Here is a 9,277-nt window from a genome sequence, read left to right on the forward strand (position 1 = left end):
AAATAGATCAAACCTATTCCGCAGGTGTTCTCATTTGAAAGCAGGGGTGTATTTGTGTAAAGTGTTGGCCTGTGGCGTAAATACCACGGTCACACAGGACGCAGCTGCGACTTGCCCATCACACCAGAGAGCCCAGCCACCGCTGCGAACCCTGCAACCGTGCGCCACTGGCATATCTTCAGTGCTGGTTCACAGGAGGGGCTGTGAACCAGGTTGCAGGGAGGGTATGAGACACATGTTGGGACTAGGGGGAGGGATGGAGGCATATGGTGTTTGGGGGGGAAGGAATGAGATCCTGTAACGGTTAGGGGGGTGGATAGAAACACACACAGAGGGACTGGTGGGGAGGAAATAAGGCACATAGTGGGCCTGGGGGGATTAAATGAGACAAATGGATGGGCTGGGGGGGAGGGGGAATGAGGCACATGGTGGGCCTGGGGGGAGGAAATGAGACAAATGGTTGGGCTGGGGGGAGGGAATGAGACACTTGGAGGGTCTGGGAGGGGGAGGGATGGAGACACATAAAGGGTGTGGGGGAAAGGAAAGAGACACATGGGGGGACTGGGGGACTGGGGGAAGGGAATGAGACAAATGGAGAGACTTGAAAAAGGAAATGAGACACATGGAGGTGTGGGCTTGGGGGGAAAGAATGAGACATGGAGGGGCTGTGGGTAGGGATGGAGAAACATGAATGGTTTGGGAGGAAGAGAATGAGACCCATGGAAGGGCTGGGGGAAGGGAATGAGACAAATGGAGAGACTTGAAAAAGGAAATGAGACACATGGAGGTGTGGGCTCGGGAGAAAAGACTGAGACATGGAGGGGCTAGGGGGGAGCTAATGGTGATATGGAGGGGCTTGTAGTTGAATGAGAGACATTGAGGGGTTGGGGGGAGGGACTTAGACACATGGAGAGCTTGGGAGGAGGGAATGAGACACATGGAGGGGTTAGGGGGGTGGGATGGTGACATACACAGAGGGACTGGTGGGGAGGGAATTAGGCACATAGTGGGCCTGGGGGGAGGAAATGAGACGAATAGATTGGCTGGGGGGGAATGAGACACTTGGAAGGTCTAGGAGGGGGGGAAATGAGACACATGGGTGGGTGGAGGGTTGGAGACACATAAAGTGTGTGGGGGGAAGGGAATGAAACACATGGACTGGGCAGGAAAGGGGAGGGAATGAGACACATGGAGGGACTGGGAGGGAATGAGGCACATGGAGGGCCTGGGGGGGCAGGGATCGAGACAAATGGAGGGACTGGGAGGGAATGAGGCACATGGAGGGCCTGGGGGGGCAGGGATCGAGACAAATGGAGGGGCTGGGAGGGAATGAGACACATGAAGGGACTGGGGAGGATTAGACCCATGGAGGGGCCCAGGGCAACATTCGCACCGAGGCCCGGTTATTTCTAGTTAAGCCTTTTGTGTTGGCTTTTGAATGCTAGGATGTGTGGACATATACACATACACTGCCATACACACATACTGACACAGATAAACAAACACACACTGACACACACAGATACACATACACACCGACACACACACTGATAAAAACACACACAGGTCATAACATATTTTCGCCACCCCCCCCTGGTTCCGTACATTTTGGGTGCAGGAAGTTAGCTTCACTGGAAGCCAGATCTGACTGCTGGCTGAGGCTTATGGGAGTCTGGTCATGGCTCTTCCCTCCCCCTACTCACATTCTAACTAACTAACTTCTGCCCAGCACTGCGATCTGACAGGGACCCGGTTGCTCAGTTAAAGGGCCGCAGCGCCCTACCAGGCTCCTGATCAGAGATACCAATCAGTTGTCCATGTCCCTAAGTATGAAGAACACCCAAAGACTATCCAAGCTGGCATGCCAGTGAGTTCAGAGTTTCATCCTTTTAAAACTACATCATGCTGCTCCACGGCTACGCTCCAAACACAGTGCCAATTTTTAATAGACTGTTATGGAAAAAAACGTATAAAGAAACAAGATACAAAGACCTAATTAGCAAAGGATATAAGAATTCAATTAGGCAGCTATGGGCTTTAGTAACCCGATGGACTTGTTTGACAAAATTCATATCTATGTACATTGCACATACAGTATAATTAATAGCAGTTTTGTTAATTACTCATTATTTCTTAGAGCTACTGGAATTGAACTGTAAGGGCCAGTCCACCAAATGTTACTATAAGCATAAGAAGGTAATTGTTTATATCTGTAAAGGATATTTCACCTATAAATATTTTGTTACATTGCTTTGAACAGAATAGCTTTTTTCTACTTTGAAGAGATTCTAATAAAAGTCACATTTAAAGAGGAACTATCACTTCCTCAATTTTAGAACAACCCAATAACTTAGCAAAAAGTTAGTGATTGTTCTTGCTCATTTTTTTTTCTTTTCTTTTCGTTAACATGGGTTGGCAAAATATATCAATTAGGTAATCTTGCAGTACCATACACATTGGGCATGCGAGTGTATGGTACTGCTCGAGAATATGCTAAGCATGCATGTGCGAACAGCATTCCATTGTTAGCCACCCAAGCACAAACGTGGAAATGCTAAGAAGGTAAGGATGTTTTTTTGTTGTTGTTTTTTTTTTTTTTTTTTAAACTCCGTTGCTTTATTCATTCAGTAAATACTGCAATCACATGTAAAGGGGTGAAAGAACAAGGAACTTTCACTTTTGAGGAAGTGACAGTTCCTCTTTAATGATATTTAAGTCCTTAACATCTTTCACCTATACAGGAATATAGCAAGAGTTAAAGGGACACTCGACTGCTCTCCTCTCCCCCCAAAAAACTTAAATAAAAAAAAATATATATTTTTTAAATAACTGTTTAGTAGATTTTACCACCAATAAATTATTTTGTTTTTTAATGGGGGCATATAAAAACACAGCATGCAAAACCTGCAGATCTCTTATCTGCAGCATTTGTAAGCCCTCCTCTTCTAACTCCTCCCAGACTTTCTGTGGCTGTCCAATCACAGACTTCCCAATATAGCGCAATGGTAGGTGCTCTGGTCAAATGCCTGCTTCTTGAATTTAGATCCACTGAGCTAAACAAACCAGAAAGTCACCGGACCGGTTGTCTGATGGACATTCAGGGGTGTGTAACAAGGTTCCCAGGCCGCCCTAAATCATTTTAAAACCGGCCACTGCAGGGCTGATCCTAATGCTACAGCCGCCTGAGCGCTCTGTAAAGAGCCTCAGGCGGCTGCAGCACTGCTTGTCTCCTCCCCTCCCCTTCCCTGTAGCGTGGCCGAGCTCCTCTCCGGTCTGCGGTGCCCCGGCCGGAGTGATAGGAAGGTGGATACTCAGTGTGCACTTCCTGTCAGTTCGGCCGGGTACAGGAAACAGAAACGCTGCAGTTTCTATTTCCTGTACCCGGCCGGACTGACAGGAAGTGCACACTGAGTGTGCACTTTCCTATCAGTCCGCCGGGTACCACGGACCGGAGAGGAGCTCGGCCACGCTACAGGGAAGGGGAAGGGAGGGAGGAGGGGGGTAAGAAGAACACAGGGAAGGGGAGAATGAAGATGTAAGGGTGGAGGGGGGGAGAGTAAGGGTGAGGAGAAGGGGAGATGAGGAGAACAGGGGGGGACTAAGAAGAACACAGGGAGGGGGAGGTGAGGAGGACACAGAGAGGAGGGGGTAAGAAGAACACAGGGAGGGGGCTGAGGAGAAGGGGAGATGAGGAGAACACATGTAGGGGTGAGTGAGGTGAACACATGGAAGGGGGAGTGAGAAGAACACAGGGGGAGTAACAGAACAGGGGAGGCGAGTAAGAAGAAAGGGGGGGGAGTAAGAAGAACAGGTGGGGGGAGTAAGAAGAACAGGGATGAGTAAGAATAACGGGGATGAGTAAGAATAACGGGGTGAGTAAGAAGAACAGGGGGGAGTAAGAATTACGGGGGGGAGTAAGAAGAAAAGGAGTGGGAGCAAAAAGAATGGGGGGGAGTAAGAAGAACCGGGGGGAGTAAGAAGAACAGGGGGGAGTAAGAAGAACAGGTGGGGGAAGTAAGAAGAACGGGGGGAGTAAGAAGAACAGGGGGAAGTAAGAAGAATAGGGGTGAGTAAGAAGAACAAAGCGGAGTAAGAAGAACACAGGGAATAGGGGGGTAAGAAGAACACAGTGAGGAGGGGGGAAGTAAGAAGAACACAGAGAGGAGGGGGAGAGTAAGAAGAACACAGGGAGGAGGGGGGAGAGTAAGGGTGAGGAGAAGGGGAGATGAGGAGAACGGGGCAGTAAGAAGAACACAGGGAGGAGGGGGGGAGAGTAAGAAGAACACCGGGAGGAGGGGGTGGAGTAAGAAGAACACAGAGAGGAGGGGGGGGGAGTAAGAAGAACACAGAGAGGAGGGGGGAGAGTAAGAAGAACACAGGGAGGAGGGGGGAGAGTAAGGGAGAGGAGATGAGGAGAACAGAGGGGGGACTGAGAAGAACACAGGGAGGGGAAGGTGAGGAGGACACAGGGAGGGGGGTAAGAAGAACACAGGGAGGGGGGTGAGGAGAAGGGGAGATGAGGAGAACCAAAGGAGGGTGGGGGGTGAGAAGAAAACGGGGGAGTGAGAAGAACATGGTGGGTGGGGAGTGAGAAGAACACGGGGGGGTGAGTGAGGAGAACACATGGAGGGGGGGAGTGAGAAGAACACGGGGAGGGAGGGTGGGTGGGTGTGAGGAGAACACAAGGAGGGTGGGTGAGTGTGAGAAGAAACCGCTAGGGGAGGGTGGGGGAGAGGCGAGACCACTAAGGGGCAGGGGAGAGCTCTAAGGGACAGAAGGGAGAGCGCTATAGGACAGGGGGCAAGACAGGGAGCTCTTTCACACTACGCGCTGTCATGCCTTAATTACGGTATTCCCTTACTTCCTGGTTCCACGGAGCCTAGCCACACCTCTTTATGACACGGTCTGCCTATTTAATCTGACCGCACCAGCTGATCGACGCTGGATTATTAAACTACGTTCCGTACCTACCAACCGGTACAACTTCGTTGTGAAAGCCTCTGCTACCAGACCGGACTGAAAGACTCTGCAAAGTTCCCTTCACCTCTCCTCATCCACGACTAAAGCTTAAACACTCTTCATCCGCCTCTGAGGAGATCTCGGGAACCAGTGTTCTATGTGCCGGAAGCTAAGTAAAACCAATGTGATAAGCGTTGCATCTAAAAGCTGTAATTACCTGTCTCCAAAGTCCTTCGGTAAAACCAACCCCATTACAGCTAACTTCAACTCATACTTCATATCAGTTATCTGCATCAGTCTTGCTTCAGTTAAAGTTATGGAACAGCTATTGTAACTACTTATCACCTAAACCGTTAATTCTACTAAGAGACTTTATTTGATTCAGTATCTGCAATTTACTATCGTTTACTCCTTAAAGCTACAGTGCCTATAATTGTGAACTTCAGTTATCGTTTACTCCTTAAAGCTACAGTGCCTATAATTGTGGACTTCAGTTATCGTTTACTCCTTAAAGCTACAGTGCCTATAATTGTGGACTTCAGTTATCGTTTACTCCTTAAAGCTACAGTGCCTATAATTGTGGACTTCAGTTATCGTTTACTCCTTAAAGCTACAGTGCCTATAATTGTGGACTTCAGTTATCGTTTACTCCTTAAAGCTACAGTGCCTATAATTGTGGACTTCAGTTATCGTTTACTCCTTAAAGCTACAGTGCCTATAATTGTGGACTTCAGTTATCATTTACTCCTTAAAGCTACAGTGCCTATAATTGTTGACTTCAGTTATCGTTTACTCCTTAAAGCTACAGTGCCTATAATTGTGGACTTCAGTTATCGTTTACTCCTTAAAGCTACAGTGCCTATAATTGTGGACTTCAGTTATCGTTTACTCCTTAAAGCTACAGTGCCTATAATTGTGGACTTCAGTTATTGTTTATTCCTTAAGGCTACAGTGTCTGTAATTGTGGACTTCAGTTATCGTTTTCTAATTAAAGTTACAGTACCTGTGAATTGGACTAACGTCCCATTATCTTTTACCTTTTATAATAAAAACTTCAAACTATACGAAATCTACAGTTGTGTTCCTTCATATCAAATGTTTAGACGTGACAGAATAATCCAGCCATTGTAATGGATCCAGTAGATTTCGATTCCACGATAACTTCGCTAAATCAAAGAGTTGATACATTAACCCAAGGTGTGCAAGACCTGCAAGTCACTAACGAAAGAATTCTCACTTATGTTAGAGATTTACAAACTCATACTCCTCATACTACTCTGCTCTCGGCTAGCGATCCTGCTGTATGTAACCCTGAAAAATTCTACGGTGATCGTTCCAAATATAAGGAGTTTTTTTATTCCTGCAAACTATTGATTGCTTTAAAACCTAGATCTTATCCCACAGAAAGATCTAAGGTTTTTTCAGTTATTTCCTTTCTAAGAGGTGAACCTATGTTCTGGGCCCATACCTTTTTGGACAATGATGACCCCATCTTAGGCTCACTGGATGAATTTTTTGAAGCCATGTCTCTTCTCTATGAAGATCCTAACAAACAAGCTACAGCTGATTTAACAATCAGAACACTACAGCAAAGAAATAGACCTGTTGAAGATTACATTGCTGAATTTAAAAGATGGGCTGTAGAAACGCAATGGAATGACATCACATTGCGCAACCAATTTCGAATTGGTTTATCTGAAGCTGTAAAAGACGAACTGTCTAGAACAGAACTCCCTACTACTTTGAACGCTCTAATTCACTTATCAATTAGCATTGATAGAAGATTAAGAGAAAGAAAGGCCGAAAAAGCCTTCTTACATTCTAAAGACCGCAAACCTTTCACTCCCTCAAAAGCTCCTGAAAAGACTTCCTTACCAAGTGAACCTATGGAAATAGGGGTAATAAGAAGTCCTCTCACTCCTGAAGAAAAGAACCGAAGACGTCAATTAAACCTATGCATGTATTGTGCTTCTCAAGATCATTTGGTTTCTGATTGTCCCTTATTAAAACGGACAAAGGCCGGCAGACAAGCCTATACCTCTGCGATCTTCAGTGCACTCCCTTCTACACCAATTGCTCAGTTCACTCCTATATCCCTTGTACTACAGTGGGACAAAGTGAGAATTATTACTGAAGCTATCATCGATTCTGGTGCAAATGGAGTATTCATCGATTCAACTCTTGTAGCAAAAAACAGAATTCCTTGTGTTCGAAAAACCTTTTCTGTTCCTATCAAAGTGATTGACGGCTCCCTTATCTCATCGGGACCGATTCTTCATGAAACCATCCCTCTAAAGGTAACCACCAATCATATTCATACCGAATTTCTAGTATTTGATGTTATTCCATCACCTTTATATCCCGTTATAATAGGGATCAACTGGTTAAGGAACCACAACCCCCAAATTTCTTGGTCTCCATTCTCTCTCACCTTTAACTCACATTATTGCAAAGAAACATGTTTACAGCAAATTCCTATTCTTCAGATCTCCAAAGAACCAACTATACCTTCTTGTTATTCCGACTTTTCAGACATATCCAGTAAAAAAGAAGCTGAAACGCTTCCACCTCATCGTTCTTCCGATTGTCCTATAAACCTCATACCTGATGCCTCAAGTATGGATAACTCAAAAGTCGATTGTATTATTAACTGGCCTATTCCCTCTACAGTAAAAGAGTTACAACGAAAATGTATTAAGAACTACTCTGAGATAGCTCAACCACTCAATTTACTTAACAGTAAAAAACATCCCTTTAATTGGAACGAGAAGGCTCAAACTGCCTTTAATGAACTGAAGAGAAAGTTTACAACAGCTCCTGTTCTTCAACTTCCAAATCCTTCATATTTTTATGTCCTTGAAACGGATGCTTCGGAAATTGCAATTGGAGCTGTCCTCTCTCAACAGAAAAATCCTCAAGAACCTCTTCATCCTGTCGCCTTCTTCTCACGAACATTATCTCCTGCCGAAAAGAATTATCCTGCAAAGGAAAAAGAATTACTAAGTATCAAAGTGGCTTTAGAAACCTGGAGACACCTTCTTGAAGGTGCTCAGAACTCTTTAATCGTATATACTGACCATAAATATCTCGAAAACCTTCACTCCAATAAAACACTGTCTGTTTCGACAAGTAAAATGGAATCTTTTTTCTTCTCGATTCAATTTCCACATCGTCTTTAGACCTGGGTCTAGAAACAAAAAGGCTTATGCCCTTTCCAGGGTTCATAAGGACACTAAAATTGAACCTCCTTTGCCTCCATTTATTGAATTCTTATCTTCTCTTATTGACGACATTAAGGATCTCAGTGAAAATGCTCTTGAACTTCCAAAATCAATTAAATTATCCAAGAAAAACGATCTCTACTATTTTAAAGACCGGATTTACGTTCCTCCCTCCTTCAGAATCAAAGTACTCAAAACTATTCATGATTCTCCTCTGGCAGGTCATCCAGGTATGGAAAAGACCCTTAAATTGTCTAAAAGATACTATTGGTGGCCTCGTCAAGATCAAACCATTGAATCTTATGTCAAATCTTGTTCTACATGTCAAAAATCGAAACATGTCCATCATCAACCATCAGTTTCTTCATCTAATCTCTTCGAATCGAATCGAATCTCTCAAATGTCCTCTTTATTCGAGAAATTGCATGAAAATCTAGAATTGGCCTCCAATCAAAAGAAGTTTTTTGATTCAAAAAGACAACCTTCACCCTCATATAAAAACTGTGATCTTGTCTGGCTTTCCTCAAAGAATATCTCTACAAACCATCCATCAAAGAAGCTAAGTTCTCCTTTTCTTGGTCCTTTTCCAATTACAGCGGTTATCAACCGTAATGTTGTTAAATTGAAACTTCCACCTACAGTGAAGCTACATCCTGTTTTTCATGTATCCTTGCTGAAGCCTCATCATCCTGACCCTTTCCACAGAAATGTCTCTACTTCTCCTAATCCCATATTGATCCAAGATGAAGAAGAATACGAAATTCAAGGTGTACTGGATTCAAGGATCCATCGTGGCTCCTTACAATACCTCATCAGATGGAAAGGATATGGAATTGATGAAGATACATGGGAAAACTCCTCTGTCGTTCATGCTGACAAATTAAATTCCACAAACGTTACCCTGTTAAACCAAGTCAATAGCACCCAGAGGTTGCTCATTAAGGAGGGGATACTGTCATGCCTTAATTACGGTATTCCCTTACTTCCTGGTTCCACGGAGCCTAGCCACACCTCTTTATGACACGGTCTGCCTATTTAATCTGACCGCACCAGCTGATCGACGCTGGATTATTAAACTACGTTCCGTACCTACCAAC

The sequence above is a fragment of the Pelobates fuscus genome, chromosome 9, assembly GCF_036172605.1.
Source record: "Pelobates fuscus isolate aPelFus1 chromosome 9, aPelFus1.pri, whole genome shotgun sequence".
Taxonomy (NCBI): Eukaryota; Metazoa; Chordata; class Amphibia; order Anura; family Pelobatidae; genus Pelobates; species Pelobates fuscus.